Source organism: Pseudophryne corroboree, chromosome 5, assembly GCF_028390025.1.
Source record: "Pseudophryne corroboree isolate aPseCor3 chromosome 5, aPseCor3.hap2, whole genome shotgun sequence".
Lineage (NCBI taxonomy): Eukaryota > Metazoa > Chordata > Amphibia > Anura > Myobatrachidae > Pseudophryne > Pseudophryne corroboree.
In genome coordinates this window covers 481,759,631-481,781,461 of record NC_086448.1, presented here as the reverse complement: position 1 = coordinate 481,781,461, position 21,831 = coordinate 481,759,631, and positions in this window count along the sequence as shown.

Here is a 21,831-nt window from a genome sequence, read left to right as displayed (position 1 = left end):
CTTCAAAAAAATACTCCCCAAACAGCACATGATGCAAAGAAAAAAAGAGGCGCAATGAGGTAGCTGTGTGACTAAGATAAGCGACCCTAGTGGCCGACACAAACACCTGGCCCATCTAGGAGTGGCACTGCAGTGTCACGCAGGATGGCCCTTCAAAAAAATACTCCCCAAACAGCACATGATGCAAAGAAAAAAAGAGGCGCAATGAGGTAGCTGTGTGACTAAGATAAGCGACCCTAGTGGCCGACACAAACACCTGGCCCATCTAGGAGTGGCACTGCAGTGTCACGCAGGATGGCCCTTCAAAAAAATACTCCCCAAACAGCACATGATGCAAAGAAAAAAAGAGGCGCAATGAGGTAGCTGTGTGACTAAGATAAGCGACCCTAGTGGCCGACACAAACACCTGGCCCATCTAGGAGTGGCACTGCAGTGTCACGCAGGATGGCCCTTCAATAAAATACTCCCCAAACAGCACACGACGCAAAAAAAAAAGAGGCGCAATGAGGTTGCTGTGTGACTAAGCTAAGCGACCCTAGTGGCCGACACAAACACCTGGCCCATCTAGGAGTGGCACTGCAGTGTCACGCAGGATGGCCCTTCAAAAAAATACTCCCCAAACAGCACATGACGCAAAGAAAAAAAGAGGCGCAATGAGGTAGCTGTGTGACTAAGCTAAGCGACCCTAGTGGCCGACACAAACACCTGGCCCATCTAGTAGTGGCACTGCAGTGTCACGCAGGATGGCCCTTCAAAAAAATACTCCCCAAACAGCACATGATGCAAAGAAAAAAAGAGGCGCAATGAGGTAGCTGTGTGACTAAGATAAGCGACCCTAGTGGCCGACACAAACACCTGGCCCATCTAGGAGTGGCACTGCAGTGTCACGCAGGATGGCCCTTCAAAAAAATACTCCCCAAACAGCACATGATGCAAAGAAAAAAAGAGGCGCAATGAGGTAGCTGTGTGACTAAGATAAGCGACCCTAGTGGCCGACACAAACACCTGGCCCATCTAGGAGTGGCACTGCAGTGTCACGCAGGATGGCCCTTCAATAAAATACTCCCCAAACAGCACACGACGCAAAAAAAAAAGAGGCGCAATGAGGTTGCTGTGTGACTAAGCTAAGCGACCCTAGTGGCCGACACAAACACCTGGCCCATCTAGGAGTGGCACTGCAGTGTCACGCAGGATGGCCCTTCAAAAAAATACTCCCCAAACAGCACATGACGCAAAGAAAAAAAGAGGCGCAATGAGGTAGCTGTGTGACTAAGCTAAGCGACCCTAGTGGCCGACACAAACACCTGGCCCATCTAGTAGTGGCACTGCAGTGTCACGCAGGATGGCCCTTCAAAAAAATACTCCCCAAACAGCACATGATGCAAAGAAAAAAAGAGGCGCAATGAGGTAGCTGTGTGACTAAGCTAAGCGACCCTAGTGGCCGACACAAACACCTGGCCCATCTAGGAGTGGCACTGCAGTGTCACGCAGGATGGCCCTTCAAAAAAATACTCCCAAAACAGCACATGACGCAAAGAAAAAAAGAGGCGCAATGAGGTTGCTGTGTGACTAAGATAAGCGACCCTAGTGGCCGACACAAACACCTGGCCCATCTAGGAGTGGCACTGCAGTGTCACGCAGGATGGCCCTTCAAAAAAATACTCCCCAAACAGCACATGACGCAAAGAAAAAAAGAGGCGCAATGAGGTAGCTGTGTGACTAAGCTAAGCGACCCTAGTGGCCGACACAAACACCTGGCCCATCTAGGAGTGGCACTGCAGTGTCACGCAGGATGGCCCTTCAAAAAAATACTCCCCAAACAGCACATGATGCAAAGAAAAAAAGAGGCGCAATGAGGTAGCTGTGTGACTAAGATAAGCGACCCTAGTGGCCGACACAAACACCTGGCCCATCTAGGAGTGGCACTGCAGTGTCACGCAGGATGGCCCTTCAAAAAAATACTCCCCAAACAGCACATGATGCAAAGAAAAAAAGAGGCGCAATGAGGTAGCTGTGTGACTAAGAGAAGCGACCCTAGTGGCCGACACAAACACCTGGCCCATCTAGGAGTGGCACTGCAGTGTCACGCAGGATGGCCCTTTCAAAAAATACTCCCCAAACAGCACACGACGCAAAAAAAAAGAGGCGCAATGAGGTAGCTGTGTGACTAAGCTAAGCGACCCAAGTGGCCGGCACAAACACCTGGCCCATCTAGGAGTGGCACTGCAGTGTCACGCAGGATGGCCCTTCAAAAAAATACTCCCCAAACAGCACATGACGCAAAGAAAAAAAGAGGCGCAATGAGGTAGCTGTGTGACTAAGCTAAGCGACCCTAGTGGCCGACACATACACCTGGCCCATCTAGGAGTGGCACTGCAGTGTCACGCAGGATGGCCCTTCAAAAAAATACTCCCCAAACAGCACATGACGCAAAGAAAAAAAGAGGCGCAATGAGGTAGCTGTGTGACTAAGATAAGCGACCCTAGTGGCCGACACAAACACCTGGCCCATCTAGGAGTGGCACTGCAGTGTCACGCAGGATGGCCCTTCAAAAAATACTCCCCAAACAGCACATGACGCAAAGAAAAAAAGAGGCACAATGAGGTAGCTGTGTGACTAAGCTAAGCGACCCTAGTGGCCGACACAAACACCTGGCCCATCTAGGAGTGGCACTGCAGTGTCACGCAGGATGGCCCTTCAAAAAATTACTCCCCAAACAGCACATGACGCAAAGAAAAAAAGAGGCGCAATGAGGTAGCTGTGTGACTAAGATAAGCGACCCAAGTGGCCGACACAAACACCTGGCCCATCTATGAGTGGCACTGCAGTTTCACGCAGGATGGCCCTTCAAAAAAATACTCCCCAAACAGCACATGACGCAAAAAAAAAGAGGCACAATGAGGTAGCTGTGTGACTAAGATAAGCGACCCAAGTGGCCGGCACAAACACCTGGCCCATCTAGGAGTGGCACTGCAGTGTCACGCAGGATGGCCCTTCAAAAAAATACTCCCCAAACAGCACATGACGCAAAGAAAAAAAGAGGCACAATGAGGTAGCTGTGTGACTAAGCTAAGCGACCCTAGCGGCCGACACAAACACCTGGCCCATCTAGGAGTGGCACTGCAGTGTCACGCAGGATGGCCCTTCAAAAAAATACTCCCCAAACAGCACATGACGCAAAGAAAAAAAGAGGCGCAATGAGGTAGCTGTGTGACTAAGATAAGCGACCCAAGTGGCCGACACAAACACCTGGCCAAACTAGGAGTGGCACTGCAGTGTCACGCAGGATGGCCCTTCAAAAAAATACTCCCCAAACAGCACATGACGCAAAGAAAAAAAGAGGCGCAATGAGGTTGCTGTGTGACTAAGCTAAGCGACCCTAGTGGCCGACACAAACACCTGGCCCATCTAGGAGTGGCACTGCAGTGTCACGCAGGATGGCCCTTCAAAAAAATACTCCCCAAACAGCACATGACGCAAAGAAAAAAAGAGGCGCAATGAGGTAGCTGTGTGACTAAGATAAGCGACCCTAGTGGCCGACACAAACACCTGGCCCATCTAGGAGTGGTACTGCAGTGTCACGCAGGATGGCCCTTCAAAAAAATACTCCCCAAACAGCACATGACGCAAAGAAAAAAAGAGGTGCAATGAGGTAGCTGTGTGACTAAGCTAAGCGACCCTAGTGGCCGACACAAACACCTGACCCATCTAGGAGTGGCACTGCAGTGTCACGCAGGATGGCCCTTCAAAAAAATACTCCCCAAACAGCACATGATGCAAAGAAAAAAAGAGGCGCAATGAGGTAGCTGTGTGACTAAGCTAAGCGACCCTAGTGGCCGACACAAACACCTGGCCCATCTAGGAGTGGCACTGCAGTGTCACGCAGGATGGCCCTTCAAAAAAATACTCCCCAAACAGCACATGACGCAAAGAAAAAAAGAGGCGTAATGAGGTAGCTGTGTGACTAAGATAAGCGACCCAAGTGGCCGACACAAACACCTGGCCCATCTAGGAGTGGCACTGCAGTGTCACGCAGGATGGCCCTTCAAAAAATACTCCCCAAACAGCACATGACGAAAAGAAAAAAGAGGCGCAATGAGGTAGCTGTGTGACTAAGCTAAGCGACCCTAGTGGCCGACACAAACACCTGGCCCATCTAGGAGTGGCACTGCAGTGTCACGCAGGATGGCCCTTCAAAAAATTACTCCCCAAACAGCACATGACGCAAAGAAAAAAAGAGGCGCAATGAGGTAGCTGTGTGACTAAGATAAGCGACCCAAGTGGCCGACACAAACACCTGGCCCATCTAGGAGTGGCACTGCAGTGTCACGCAGGATGGCCCTTCAAAAAAATACTCCCCAAACAGCACATGACGCAAAGAAAAAAAGAGGCGCAATGAGGTAGCTGTGTGACTAAGATAAGCGACCCAAGTGGCCGACACAAACACCTGGCCAAACTAGGAGTGGCACTGCAGTGTCACGCAGGATGGCCCTTCAAAAAAATACTCCCCAAACAGCACATGACGCAAAGAAAAAAAGAGGCGCAATGAGGTTGCTGTGTGACTAAGCTAAGCGACCCTAGTGGCCGACACAAACACCTGGCCCATCTAGGAGTGGCACTGCAGTGTCACGCAGGATGGCCCTTCAAAAAAATACTCCCCAAACAGCACATGACGCAAAGAAAAAAAGAGGCGCAATGAGGTAGCTGTGTGACTAAGATAAGCGACCCTAGTGGCCGACACAAACACCTGGCCCATCTAGGAGTGGTACTGCAGTGTCACGCAGGATGGCCCTTCAAAAAAATACTCCCCAAACAGCACATGACGCAAAGAAAAAAAGAGGCGCAATGAGGTAGCTGTGTGACTAAGCTAAGCGACCCTAGTGGCCGACACAAACACCTGGCCCATCTAGGAGTGGCACTGCAGTGTCACGCAGGATGGCACTTCAAAAAAATACTCCCCAAACAGCACATGATGCAAAGAAAAAAAGAGGCGCAATGAGGTAGCTGTGTGACTAAGCTAAGCGACCCTAGTGGCCGACACAAACACCTGGCCCATCTAGGAGTGGCACTGCAGTGTCACGCAGGATGGCCCTTCAAAAAAATACTCCCCAAACAGCACATGACGCAAAGAAAAAAAGAGGCGCAATGAGGTAGCTGTGTGACTAAGCTAAGCGACCCTAGTGGCCGACACAAACACCTGGCCCATCTAGGAGTGGCACTGCAGTGTCACGCAGGATGGCCCTTCAAAAAATTACTCCCCAAACAGCACATGACGCAAAGAAAAAAAGAGGCGCAATGAGGTAGCTGTGTGACTAAGATAAGCGACCCAAGTGGCCGGCACAAACACCTGGCCCACCTTGGAGTGGCACTGCAGTGTCACGCAGGATGGCCCTTCAAAAAAATACTCCCCAAACAGCACATGACGCAAAGAAAAAAAGAGGCGCAATGAGGTAGCTGTGTGACTAAGCTAAGCGACCCTAGCGGCCGACACAAACACCTGGCCCATCTAGGAGTGGCACTGCAGTGTCACGCAGGATGGCCCTTCAAAAAAATACTCCCCAAACAGCACATGCCGCAAAGAAAAAAAGAGGCGCAATGAGGTAGCTGTGTGACTAAGATAAGCGACCCAAGTGGCCGACACAAACACCTGGCCAATCTAGGAGTGGCACTGCAGTGTCACGCAGGATGGCCCTTCAAAAAAATACTCCCCAAACAGCACATGACGCAAAGAAAAAAAGAGGCGCAATGAGGTAGCTGTGTGACTAAGATAAGCGACCCAAGTGGCCGACACAAACACCTGGCCCATCTAGGAGTGGCACTGCAGTGTCACGCAGGATGGCCCTTCAAAAAATACTCCCCAAACAGCACATGACGCAAAGAAAAAAAGAGGCGCAATGAGGTAGCTGTGTGACTAAGCTAAGCGACCCTAGTGGCCGACACAAACACCTGGCCCATCTAGGAGTGGCACTGCAGTGTCACGCAGGATGTCCCTTCAAAAAATTACTCCCCAAACAGCACATGACGCAAAGAAAAAAAGAGGCGCAATGAGGTAGCTGTGTGACTAAGATAAGCGACCCAAGTGGCCGACACAAACACCTGGCCCATCTAGGAGTGGCACTGCAGTGTCACGCAGGATGGCCCATCAAAAAAGTACTCCCCAAACAGCACATGACGCAAAGAAAAAAAGAGGCGCAATGAGGTAGCTGTGTGACTAAGATAAGCGACCCAAGTGGCCGACACAAACACCTGGCCCATCTAGGAGTGGCACTGCAGTGTCACGCAGGATGGCCCTTCAGAAAAATACTCCCCAAACAGCACATGACGCAAAGAAAAAAAGAGGTGCAATGAGGTTGCTGTGTGACTAAGCTAAGCGACCCTAGTGGCCGACACAAACACCTGGCCCATCTAGGAGTGTCACTGCAGTGTCACGCAGGATGGCCCTTCAAAAAAATACTCCCCAAACAGCACATGATGCAAAGAAAAAAAGAGGCGCAATGAGGTAGCTGTGTGACTAAGCTAAGCGACCCTAGTGGCCGACACAAACACCTGGCCCATCTAGGAGTGGCACTGCAGTGTCATGCAGGATGGCCCTTCAAAAAAATACTCCCCAAACAGCACATGATGCAAAGAAAAAAAGAGGCGCAATGAGGTAGCTGTGTGACTAAGATAAGCGACCCAAGTGGCCGACACAAACACCTGGCCCATCTAGGAGTGGCACTGCAGTGTCACGCAGGATGGCCCATCAAAAAAGTACTCCCCAAACAGCACATGACGCAAAGAAAAAAGAGGCGCAATGAGGTAGCTGTGTGACTAAGATAAGCGACCCAAGTGGCCGGCACAAACACCTGGCCCATCTAGGAGTGGCACTGCAGTGTCACGCAGGATGGCCCTTCAAAAAAATACTCCCCAAACAGCACATGACGCAAAGAAAAAAAGAGGCGCAATGAGGTAGCTGTGTGACTAAGATAAGCGACCCAAGTGGCCGACACAAACACCTGGCCCATCTAGGAGTGGCACTGCAGTGTCACGCAGGATGGCCCTTCAGAAAAATACTCCCCAAACAGCACATGACGCAAAGAAAAAAAGAGGTGCAATGAGGTTGCTGTGTGACTAAGCTAAGCGACCCTAGTGGCCGACACAAACACCTGGCCCATCTAGGAGTGTCACTGCAGTGTCACGCAGGATGGCCCTTCAAAAAAATACTCCCCAAACAGCACATGATGCAAAGAAAAAAAGAGGCGCAATGAGGTAGCTGTGTGACTAAGCTAAGCGACCCTAGTGGCCGACACAAACACCTGGCCCATCTAGGAGTGGCACTGCAGTGTCATGCAGGATGGCCCTTCAAAAAAATACTCCCCAAACAGCACATGATGCAAAGAAAAAAAGAGGCGCAATGAGGTAGCTGTGTGACTAAGCTAAGCGACCCTAGTGGCAGACACAAACACCTGGCCCATCTAGGAGTGGCACTGCAGTGTCACGCAGGATGGCCCTTCAGAAAAATACTCCCCAAACAGCACATGACGCAAAGAAAAAAAGAGGTGCAATGAGGTTGCTGTGTGACTAAGCTAAGCGACCCTAGTGGCCGACACAAACACCTGGCCCATCTAGGAGTGTCACTGCAGTGTCACGCAGGATGGCCCTTCAAAAAAATACTCCCCAAACAGCACATGATGCAAAGAAAAAAAGAGGCGCAATGAGGTAGCTGTGTGACTAAGCTAAGCGACCCTAGTGGCCGACACAAACACCTGGCCCATCTAGGAGTGGCACTGCAGTGTCATGCAGGATGGCCCTTCAAAAAAATACTCCCCAAACAGCACATGATGCAAAGAAAAAAAGAGGCGCAATGAGGTAGCTGTGTGACTAAGATAAGCGACCCAAGTGGCCGACACAAACACCTGGCCCATCTAGGAGTGGCACTGCAGTGTCACGCAGGATGGCCCATCAAAAAAGTACTCCCCAAACAGCACATGACGCAAAGAAAAAAGAGGCGCAATGAGGTAGCTGTGTGACTAAGATAAGCGACCCAAGTGGCCGGCACAAACACCTGGCCCATCTAGGAGTGGCACTGCAGTGTCACGCAGGATGGCCCTTCAAAAAAATACTCCCCAAACAGCACATGACGCAAAGAAAAAAAGAGGCGCAATGAGGTAGCTGTGTGACTAAGATAAGCGACCCAAGTGGCCGACACAAACACCTGGCCCATCTAGGAGTGGCACTGCAGTGTCACGCAGGATGGCCCTTCAGAAAAATACTCCCCAAACAGCACATGACGCAAAGAAAAAAAGAGGTGCAATGAGGTTGCTGTGTGACTAAGCTAAGCGACCCTAGTGGCCGACACAAACACCTGGCCCATCTAGGAGTGTCACTGCAGTGTCACGCAGGATGGCCCTTCAAAAAAATACTCCCCAAACAGCACATGATGCAAAGAAAAAAAGAGGCGCAATGAGGTAGCTGTGTGACTAAGCTAAGCGACCCTAGTGGCCGACACAAACACCTGGCCCATCTAGGAGTGGCACTGCAGTGTCATGCAGGATGGCCCTTCAAAAAAATACTCCCCAAACAGCACATGATGCAAAGAAAAAAAGAGGCGCAATGAGGTAGCTGTGTGACTAAGCTAAGCGACCCTAGTGGCAGACACAAACACCTGGCCCATCTAGGAGTGGCACTGCAGTGTCACGCAGGATGGCCCTTCAAAAAAATACTCCCCAAACAGCACATGACGCAAAGAAAAAAAGAGGCGCAATGAGGTAGCTGTGTGACTAAGCTAAGCGACCCTAGTGGCCGACACAAACACCTGGCCCATCTAGGAGTGTCACTGCAGTGTCACGCAGGATGGCCCTTCAAAAAAATACTCCCCAAACAGCACATGATGCAAAGAAAAAAAGAGGCGCAATGAGGTAGCTGTGTGACTAAGCTAAGCGACCCTAGTGGCCGACACAAACACCTGGCCCATCTAGGAGTGGCACTGCAGTGTCATGCAGGATGGCCCTTCAAAAAAATACTCCCCAAACAGCACATGATGCAAAGAAAAAAAGAGGCGCAATGAGGTAGCTGTGTGACTAAGCTAAGCGACCCTAGTGGCAGACACAAACACCTGGCCCATCTAGGAGTGGCACTGCAGTGTCACGCAGGATGGCCCTTCAAAAAAATACTCCCCAAACAGCACATGACGCAAAGAAAAAAAGAGGCGCAATGAGGTAGCTGTGTGACTAAGATAAGCGACCCAAGTGGCCGACACAAACACCTGGCCCATCTAGGAGTGGCACTGCAGTGTCACGCAGGATGGCCCTTCAAAAAATACTCCCCAAACAGCACATGACGCAAAGAAAAAAAGAGACGCAATGAGGTAGCTGTGTGACTAAGCTAAGCGACCCTAGTGGCCGACACAAACACCTGGCCCATCTAGGAGTTGCACTGCAGTGTCACGCAGGATGGCCCTTCAAAAAAATACTCCCCAAACAGCACATGACGCAAAGAAAAAAAGAGGCGCAATGAGGTAGCTGTGTGACTAAGCTAAGCGACCCTAGTGGCCGACACAAACACCTGGCCCATCTAGGAGTGGCACTGCAGTGTCACGCAGGATGGCCCTTCAAAAAAATACTCCCCAAACAGCACATGATGCAAAGAAAAATAAAAGAAAAAAGAGGTGCAAGATTGAATTGTCCTTGGGCCCTCCCACCCACCCTTCTGTTGTATAATCAGGACATGCACACTTTAACGAACCCATCATTTCAGCGACAGGGTCTGCCACACGACTGTGACTGAAATGACTGGTTGGTTTGGGCCCCCACCAAAAAAGAAGCAATCAATCTCTCCTTGCACAAACTGGCTCTACGGAGGCAAGATGTCCACCTCATCATCATCGTCCGATTCATCACCCCTTTCACTGTGTACATCCCCCTCCTCACAGATTATTAATTCATCCCCACTGGAATCCACCATCTCAGGTCCCCGTGTACTTTCTGGAGGCAATTGCTGCTGGTGAATGTCTCCACGGAGGAATTGATTATAATTAATTTTAATGAACATCATCTTCTCCACATTTTCTGGAAGTAACCTCGTACGCCGATTGCTGACAAGGTGAGCGGCGGCACTAAACACTCTTTCGGAGTACACACTGGAGGGAGGGCAACTTAGGTAGAATAAAGCCAGTTTCTGCAAGGGCCTCCAAATTGCCTCTTTTTCCTGCCAGTATATGTACGGACTGTCTGACGTGCCTACTTGGATGCGGTCACTCATATAATCCTCCACCATTCTTTCAATGGTGACAGAATCATATGCAGTGACAGCAGACGACATGTCAGTAATCGTTGGCAGGTCCTTCAGTCCGGACCAGATGTCAGCACTCGCTCCAGACTGCCCTGCATCACCGCCAGCAGGTGGGCTCGGAATTCTTAGCCTTTTCCTCGCACCCCCAGTTGTAGGAGAATGTGAAGGAGGAGCAGTTGACGGGTCGTGTTCCGCTTGACTTGACAATTTTCTCACCAGCAGGTCTTTGAACCTATGCAGACTTGTGTCTGCCGGAAAAAGAGACACAACGTAGGTTTTAAATCTAGGATCGAGCACGGTGGCCAAAATGTAGTGCTCTGATTTCAACAGATTGACCACCCGTGAATCCTGGTTAAGCGAATTAAATGCTCCATCCACAAGTCCCACATGCCTAGCGGAATCACTCTGTTTTAGCTCCTTCTTCAAAGCCTCCAGCTTCTTCTGCAAAAGCCTGATGAGGGGAATGACCTGACTCAGGCTGGCAGTCTCTGAACTGACTTCACGTGTGGCAAGTTCAAAAGGTTGCAGAACCTTGCACAATGTTGAAATCATTCTCCACTGCGCTTGAGACAGGTGCATTCCACCTCCTTTGCCTATATCGTGGGCAGATGTATTGGCTTGAATGGCCTTTTGCTGCTCCTCCATCCTCTGAAGCATATAGAGGGTTGAATTCCACCTCGTTACCACCTCTTGCTTCAGATGATGGCAGGGCAGGTTCAGGTGTTTTTGGTGGTGCTCCAGTCTTCTGTACGCGGTGCCTGTACGCCGAAAGTGGCCCGCAATTCTTCTGGCCACCGACAGCATCTCTTGCACGCCCCTGTCGTTTTTTAAATAATTCTGCACCACCAAATTCAAGGTATGTGCAAAACATGGGACGTGCTGGAATTTGCCCAGATGTAATGCACGCACAATATTGCTGGCGTTGTCCGATGCCACAAATCCCCAGGAGAGTCCAATTGGGGTAAGACATTCTGCGATGATCTTCCTCAGTTGCCGTAAGAGGTTTTCAGCTGTGTGCGTATTCTGGAAAGCGGTGATACAAAGCGTAGCCTGCCTAGGAACGAGTTGGCATTTGCGAGATGCTGCTACTGGTGCCGCCGCTGCTGTTCTTGCAGCGGGAGGCAATACATCTACCCAGTGGGCTGTCACAGTCATTTAGTCCTGAGAGGAATAATCCAAAGTTCTCGGGCGCTTGGATATGGGGTGCTCTGTCAAGCAGCAACCATAAAAAACGGGAAGTCACTCCCACAAGAGATATACAAAAAAAGCAATTTAGGCTGCGCTATATTGTTTATATGAATAACAATAATATCTGATAATTCAATATTTAATTAAAAAAGAGTATATTTAATATAGGAATATAAACCATCAATGATAGTTCCAAATAATAACATTTAAAAAGTACACATGATAGAATCAATAAAACCAGGGTTACCCATAGGCCAGGAGTTCGGATGGTATTGAATTAGGAAAGTCCGTTCCAAATTTGTTCCCCTAGTAGTTAATATGTCCAGCAACTGCAGATTTTAAGAGGTGTATATATCCAAATTTATGGCTTTTACCGCTAGAGGATGTGTTGCTCCAAGATGGCAAATGATGAGCTCCACATGCAGTGAGGTAGGCAAAGTTCGGCACTTCAGCCAAATGGCAGACACCTTCCGGTATGGATCTTTGTGCTGGAATGTGGTAGGGGATGGTCCGGACGTATCAGGCAAAGTTCCTGGCGTGGGTCCCTGTAACCTGACGCGTTTCGCTGCACTAGGGTGGCAGCTTTTTCAAAAGGTGCCACCCTAGTGCAGCGAAACGCGTCAGGTTACAGGGACCCACGCCAGGAACTTTGCCTGATACGTCCGGACCATCCCCTACCACATTCCAGCACAAAGATCCATACCGGAAGGTGTCTGCCATTTGGATGAAGTGCCGAACTTTGCCTACCGCACTGCATGAGGAGCTCATCATTTACCATCTTGGAGCAACACATCCTCTAGCGGTAAAAGCCATAAATTTGGATATATACACCTCTTAAAATCTGCAGTTGCTGGACATATTAACTACTGGGGAACAAATTTGGAACGGACTTTCCTAATTCAATACCATCCGAACTCCTGGCCTATGGGTAACCCTGGTTTTATTGATTCTATCATGTGTACTTTTTAAATGTTATTATTTGGAACTATCATTGATGGTTTATATTCCTATATTAAATATACTCTTTTTTAATTAAATATTGAATTATCAGATATTATTGTTATTCATATAAACAATATAGCGCAGCCTAAATTGCTTTTTTCATTTAGTCCTGAGTCTGCCCTGCTCCACTTGTCCACATGTCCATGGTTAAGTGGACATTGGGTACAACTGCATTTTTTAGGACACTGGTGACTCTTTTTCTGACATCTGTGTACATTCTCGGTATTGCCTGCCTAGAGAAATGGAACCTAGATGGTATTTGGTACCAGGGACACAGTACCTCAATCAAGTCTATAGTTGGCTCTGAAGTAACGATGGATACCGGAACCACGTTTCTCACCGCCCAGGCTGCCAAGGCCTCAGTTATCCGCTTTGCAGCAGGATGACTGCTGTGATATTTCATCTTCCTCGCAAAGGACTGTTGGACAGTCAATTGCTTACTGGAAGTAGTACAAGTGGTCTTCCGACTTCCCCTCTGGGATGACCATCGACTCCCAGCAGCAACAACAGCAGCACCAGCAGCAGTAGGCGTTACACTCAAGGATGCATCGGAGGAATCCCAGGCAGGAGAGGACTCGTCAGACTTGCCAGTGACATGGCCTGCAGGACTATTGGCTTTCCTGGGTAAGGAGGAAATTGACACTGAGGGAGTTGGTGGTGTGGTTTGCGTGAGCTTGGTTACAAGAGGAAGGGATTTACTGGTCAGTGGACTGCTTCCGCTGTCGCCCAAAGTTTTTGAACTTGTCACTGACTTATGATGAATGCACTGCAGGTGACGTATAAGGGAGGATGTTCCGAGGTGGTTAACGTCCTTACCCCTACTTATTACAGCTTGACAAAGGCAACACACGGCTTGACACCTGTTGTCCGCATTTGTTATGAAATAATTCCACACCGAAGAGCTGATTTTTCTTGTATTTTGACCAGGCATGTCAATGGCCATATTCCTCCCACGGACAACAGGTGTCTCCCCGGGTGCCTGACTTAAACAAACCACCTCACCATCAGAATCCTCCTTGTCAATTTCCTCCCCAGCGCTAGCAACACCCATATCCTCATCCTGGTGTACTTCAACACTGACATCTGCAATTTGACTATCAGGAACTGGACTGCAGGTGCTCCTTCCAGCACTTGCAGGGGGCGTGCAAATGGTGGAAGGCGCAAGCTCTTCCCGTCCAGTGTTGGGAAGGTCAGGCATCGCAACCGACACAATTGGACTCTCCTTGGGGATTTGTGATTTAGAAGAACGCACAGTTCTTTGCTGTGCTTTTGCCAGCTAAGTCTTTTCATTTTTCTAGCGAGAGGCTGAGTGCTTCCATCCTCATGTGAAGCTGAACCACTAGCCATGAACATAGGCCAGGGCCTCAGCCGTTCCTTGCCACTCCGTGTTGTAAATGGCATATTGGCAAGTTTACGCTTCTCCTCAGACGCTATTAATTTAGATTTTTGGGTCATTTTTTTACTGATCTTTTGTGTTTTGGATTTTACATGCTCTGTACTATGACATTGGGCATCGGCCTTGGCAGACGACGTTGATGGCATTTCATCGTCTCGGCCATGACTAGTGGCAGCAGCTTCAGCATGAGGTGGAAGTGGATCTTGATCTATCCCTATTTTTTTAACCTCCACATTTTTGTTCTCCATATTTTGCGCACAACTAAAAGCCACCACAGGTATACAATGTAGATGGATGGATAGTATAGTATTATTACTTATGGACGACAAGTGACGACACAGAGGTAGGTACAGCCGTGGCCTACCGTACTGCCATATATATAATATATACAGAATAATAATAACGGACCTGGTGGACACGGTCAGCAGACTGCTAAACTAGTATGAAGAAAAAAAATCCACCACAGGTATACAATGTAGATGGATGGATAGTATACTATTATTACTTATGGACGACGAGTGACGACACAGAGGTAGGTACAGCCGTGGCCTACCGTACTGCTATATATATAATATATACAGAATAATAATAACGGACCTGGTGGACACTGTCAGCAGACTGCTAAACTAGTATGAAGAAAAAAAAGCCACCACAGGTATACAATGTAGATGGATGGATAGTATACTATTATTACTTATGGACGACGAGTGACGACACAGAGGTAGGTACAGCCGTGGCCTACCGTACTGCTATATATATAATACATACAGAATAATAATAACGGACATGGTGGACACTGTCAGCAGACTGCTAAACTAGTATGAAGAAAAAAAAGCCAACACAGGTATACAATGTAGATGGATGGATAGTATACTATTATTACTTATGGACGACGAGTGATGACACAGAGGTAGGTACAGCCGTGGCCTACCGTACTGCTATATATATAAAATATACAGAATAATAATAACGGACCTGGTGGACACTGTCAGCTGACTGCTAAACTAGTATGAAGAAAAAAAAGCCACCACAGGTATACAATGTAGATGGATGGATAGTATAGTATTATTACTTATAGACAACAAGTGACGACACAGAGGTAGGTACAGCCGTGGCCTACCGTACTGCTATATATATATAATATATACAGAATAATAATAACGGACCTGGTAGACACTGTCAGCAGACTGCTAAACTAGTATGAAGAAAAAAAAGCCACCACAGGTATACAATGTAGATGGATGGATAGTATAGTATTATTACTTATGGACGACGAGTGACGACACAGAGGTAGGTACAGTCGTGGCCTACCGTACTGCTATATATATAATATATACAGAATAATAATAACGGACCTGGTGGACGCTGTCAGCAGACTGCTAAACTAGTATGAAGAAAAAAAAGCCACCACAGGTATACAATGTAGATGGATGGATAGTATACTTTTATTACTTATGGACGACGAGTGACGACACAGAGGTAGGTACAGCCGTGGCCTACCGTACTGCTATATATATAATATATACAGAATAATAATAACGGACCTGGTGGACACTGTCAGCAGACTGCTAAACTAGTATGAAGAAAAAAAAGCCACCACAGGTATACAATGTAGATGGATGGATAGTATACTATTATTACTTATGGACGACGAGTGACGACACAGAGGTAGGTACAGCCGTGGCCTACCGTACTGCTATATATATAATATATACAGAATAATAATAACGGACCTTGTGGACACTGTCAGCAGACTGCTAAACTAGTATGAAGAAAAAAAAGCCACCACAGGTATACAATGTAGATGGATGGATAGTATACTATTATTACTTATGGACGACGAGTGACGACACAGAGGCAGGTACAGCCGTGGCCTACCGTACTGCTATATATATAATATATACAGAATAATAATAACGGACCTGGTGGACACTGTCAGCAGACTGCTAAACTAGTATGAAGAAAAAAAAGCCACCACAGGTATACAATGTAGATGGATGGATAGTATACTATTATTACTTATGGACGACGAGTGACGACACAGAGGTAGGTACAGCCGTGGCCTACCGTACTGCTATATATATAATATAAACAGAATAATAATAACGGACCTGGTGGACACTGTCAGCAGACTGCTAAACTAGTATGAAGAAAAAAAAGCCACCACAGGTATACAATGTATATGGATGGATAGTATAGTATTATTACTTATGGACGACAAGTGACGACACAGAGGTAGGTACAGCCGTGGCCTACCGTACTGCTATATATATATAATATATACAGAATAATAATACCGGACCTGGTGGACACTGTCAGCAGACTGCTAAACTAGTATGAAGAAAAAAAATCCACCACAGGTATACAATGTAGATGGATGGATAGTATACTATTATTACTTATGGACGACGAGTGACGACACAGAGGTAGGTACAGCCGTGGCCTACCGTACTGCTATATATATATAATATATACAGAATAATAATAACGGACCTGGTGGACACTGTCAGCAGACTGCTAAACTAGTATGAAGAAAAAAAAGCCACCACAGGTATACAATGTAGATGGATGGATAGTATACTATTATTACTTATGGACGACGAGTGACGACACAGAGGTAGGTACAGTCGTGGCCTACCGTACTGCTATATATATAATATATACAGAATAATAATAACGGACCTGGTGGACACTGTCAGCAGACTGCTAAACTAGTATGAAGAAAAAAAAGCCACCACAGGTATACAATGTAGATGGATGGATAGTATACTTTTATTACTTATGGACGACGAGTGACGACACAGAGGTAGGTACAGCCGTGGCCTACCGTACTGCTATATATATAATATATACAGAATAATAATAACGGACCTGGTGGACACTGTCAGCAGACTACTAAACTAGTATGAAGAAAAAAAAGCTACCACAGGTATACAATGTAGATGGATGGATAGTATACTATTATTACTTATGGACGACGAGTGAAGACACAGAGGTAGGTACAGCCGTGGCCTACCGTACTGCTATATATATAATATATACAGAATAATAATAACGGACCTTGTGGACACTGTCAGCAGACTGCTAAACTAGTATGAAGAAAAAAAAGCCACCACAGGTATACAATGTAGATGGATGGATAGTATACTATTATTACTTATGGACGACGAGTGACGACACAGAGGTAGGTACAGCCGTGGCCTACCGTACTGCTATATATATAATATATACAGAATAATAATAACGGACCTGGTGGACACTGTCAGCAGACTGCTAAACTAGTATGAAGAAAAAAAAGCCACCACAGGTATACAATGTATATGGATGGATAGTATAGTATTATTACTTATGGACGACAAGTGACGACACAGAGGTAGGTACAGCCGTGGCCTACCGTACTGCTATATATATATAATATATACAGAATAATAATACCGGACCTGGTGGACACTGTCAGCAGACTGCTAAACTAGTATGAAGAAAAAAAATCCACCACAGGTATACAATGTAGATGGATGGATAGTATACTATTATTACTTATGGACGACGAGTGACGACACAGAGGTAGGTACAGCCGTGGCCTACCGTACTGCTATATATATATAATATATACAGAATAATAATAACGGACCTGGTGGACACTGTCAGCAGACTGCTAAACTAGTATGAAGAAAAAAAAGCCACCACAGGTATACAATGTAGATGGATGGATAGTATACTATTATTACTTATGGACGACGAGTGACGACACAGAGGTAGGTACAGCCGTGGCCTACCGTACTGCTATATATATAATATATACAGAATAATAATAACGGACCTGGTGGACACTGTCAGCAGACTACTAAACTAGTATGAAGAAAAAAAAAGCCACCACAGGTATACAATGTAGATGGATGGATAGTATAGTATTATTACTTATGGACGATGAGTGACGACACAGAGGTAGGTACAGCCGTGGCCTCCCGTACTGCTATATATATGATATATACAGAATAATAATAATGAACCTGGTGGACACTGTCAGCAGACTGCTAAACTAGTATGAAGAAAAAAAAGCCACCACAGGTATACAATGTAGATGGATGGATAGTATAGTATTATTACTTATGGACGACAAGTGACGACACAGAGGTAGGTACAGCCGTGGCCTACCGTACTGCTATATATATAATATATACAGAATAATAATAACGGACCTGGTGGACACTGTCAGCAGACTGCTAAACTAGTATGAAGAAAAAAAATCCACCACAGGTATACAATGTAGATGGATGGATAGTATACTATTATTACTTATGGACGACGAGTGACGACACAGAGGTAGGTACAGCCGTGGCCTACCGTACTGCTATATATATAATATATACAGAATAATAATAACGGACCTGGTTGACACTGTCAGCAAACTGCTAAACTAGTATGAAGAAAAAAAAGCCACCACAGGTATACAATGTAGATGGATGGATAGTATACTATTATTACTTATGGACGACGAGTGACGACACAGAGGTAGGTACAGCCGTGGCCTACCGTACTGCTATATATATAATATATACAGAATAATAATAACGGACCTGGTGGACACTGTCAGCAGACTGCTAAACTAGTATGAAGAAAAAAAAAGCCACCACAGGTATACAATGTAGATGGATGGATAGTATACTATTATAACTTATGGACGACGAGTGACGACACAGAGGTAGGTACAGCCGTGGCCTACCGTACTGCTATATATATAATACATACAGAATAATAATAACGGACATGGTGGACACTGTCAGCAGACTGCTAAACTAGTATGAAGAAAAAAAAGCCAACACAGGTATACAATGTAGATGGATGGATAGTATACTATTATTACTTATGGACGACGAGTGATGACACAGAGGTAGGTACAGCCGTGGCCTACCGTACTGCTATATATATAAAATATACAGAATAATAATAACGGACCTGGTGGACACTGTCAGCTGACTGCTAAACTAGTATGAAGAAAAAAAAGCCACCACAGGTATACAATGTAGATGGATGGATAGTATAGTATTATTACTTATAGACAACAAGTGACGACACAGAGGTAGGTACAGCCGTGGCCTACCGTACTGCTATATATATATAATATATACAGAATAATAATAACGGACCTGGTAGACACTGTCAGCAGACTGCTAAACTAGTATGAAGAAAAAAAAGCCACCACAGGTATACAATGTTGATGGATGGATAGTATAGTATTATTACTTATGGACGACGAGTGACGACACAGAGGTAGGTACAGTCGTGGCCTACCGTACTGCTATATATATAATATATACAGAATAATAATAACGGACCTGGTGGACACTGTCAGCAGACTGCTAAACTAGTATGAAGAAAAAAAAGCCACCACAGGTATACAATGTAGATGGATGGATAGTATACTTTTATTACTTATGGACGACGAGTGACGACACAGAGGTAGGTACAGCCGTGGCCTACCGTACTGCTATATATATAATATATACAGAATAATAATAACGGACCTGGTGGACACTGTCAGCAGACTGCTAAACTAGTATGAAGAAAAAAAAGCCACCACAGGTATACAATGTAGATGGATGGATAGTATACTATTATTACTTATGGACGACGAGTGACGACACAGAGGTAGGTACAGCCGTGGCCTACCGTACTGCTATATATATAATATATACAGAATAATAATAACGGACCTTGTGGACACTGTCAGCAGACTGCTAAACTAGTATGAAGAAAAAAAAGCCACCACAGGTATACAATGTAGATGGATGGATAGTATACTATTATTACTTATGGACGACGAGTGACGACACAGAGGCAGGTACAGCCGTGGCCTACCGTACTGCTATATATATAATATATACAGAATAATAATAACGGACCTGGTGGACACTGTCAGCAGACTGCTAAACTAGTATGAAGAAAAAAAAGCCACCACAGGTATACAATGTAGATGGATGGATAGTATACTATTATTACTTATGGACGACGAGTGACGACACAGAGGTAGGTACAGCCGTGGCCTACTGTACTGCTATATATATAATATATACAGAATAATAATAACGGACCTGGTGGACACTGTCAGCAGACTGCTAAACTAGTATGAAGAAAAAAAAGCCACCACAGGTATACAATGTATATGGATGGATAGTATAGTATTATTACTTATGGACGACGAGTGACGACACAGAGGCAGGTACAGCCGTGGCCTACCGTACTGCTATATATATAATATATACAGAATAATAATAACGGACCTGGTGGACACTGTCAGCAGACTGCTAAACTAGTATGAAGAAAAAAAAGCCACCACAGGTATACAATGTAGATGGATGGATAGTATACTATTATTACTTATGGACGACGAGTGACGACACAGAGGCAGGTACAGCCGTGGCCTACCGTACTGCTATATATATAATATATACAGAATAATAATAACGGACCTGGTGGACACTGTCAGCAGACTGCTAAACTAGTATGAAGAAAAAAAAGCCACCACAGGTATACAATGTAGATGGATGGATAGTATACTATTATTACTTATGGACGACGAGTGACGACACAGAGGTAGGTACAGCCGTGGCCTACCGTACTGCTATATATATAATATATACAGAATAATAATAACGGACCTGGTTGACACTGTCAGCAGACTGCTAAACTAGTATGAAGAAAAAAAAGCCACCACAGGTATACAATGTATATGGATGGATAGTATAGTATTATTACTTATGGACGACAAGTGACGACACAGAGGTAGGTACAGCCGTGGCCTACCGTACTGCTATATATATATAATATATACAGAATAATAATACCGGACCTGGTGGACACTGTCAGCAGACTGCTAAACTAGTATGAAGAAAAAAAATCCACCACAGGTATACAATGTAGATGGATGGATAGTATACTATTATTACTTATGGACGACGAGTGACGACACAGAGGTAGGTACAGCCGTGGCCTACCGTACTGCTATATATATATAATATATACAGAATAATAATAACGGACCTGGTGGACACTGTCAGCAGACTGCTAAACTAGTATGAAGAAAAAAAAGCCACCACAGGTATACAATGTAGATGGATGGATAGTATACTATTATTACTTATGGACGACGAGTGACGACACAGAGGTAGGTACAGCCGTGGCCTACCGTACTGCTATATATATAATATATACAGAATAATAATAACGGACCTGGTGGACACTGTCAGCAGACTACTAAACTAGTATGAAGAAAAAAAAAGCCACCACAGGTATACAATGTAGATGGATGGATAGTATAGTATTATTACTTATGGACGATGAGTGACGACACAGAGGCAGGTACATCCGTGGCCTACCGTACTGCTATATATATGATATATACAGAATAATAATAATGAACCTGGTGGACACTGTCAGCAGACTGCTAAACTAGTATGAAGAAAAAAAATCCACCACAGGTATACAATGTAGATGGATGGATAGTATACTATTATTACTTATGGACGACGAGTGACGACACAGAGGTAGGTACAGCCGTGGCCTACCGTACTGCTATATATATAATATATACAGAATAATAATAACGGACCTGGTTGACACTGTCAGCAAACTGCTAAACTAGTATGAAGAAAAAAAAGCCACCACAGGTATACAATGTAGATGGATGGATAGTATACTATTATTACTTATGGACGACGAGTGACGACACAGAGGTAGGTACAGCCGTGGCCTACCGTACTGCTATATATATAATATATACAGAATAATAATAACGGACCTGGTGGACACTGTCAGCAGACTGCTAAACTAGTATGAAGAAAAAAAAGCCACCACAGGTATACAATGTAGATGGATGGATAGTATACTATTATAACTTATGGACGACGAGTGACGACACAGAGGTAGGTACAGCCGTGGCCTACCGTACTGCTATATATATATAATACATACATAAT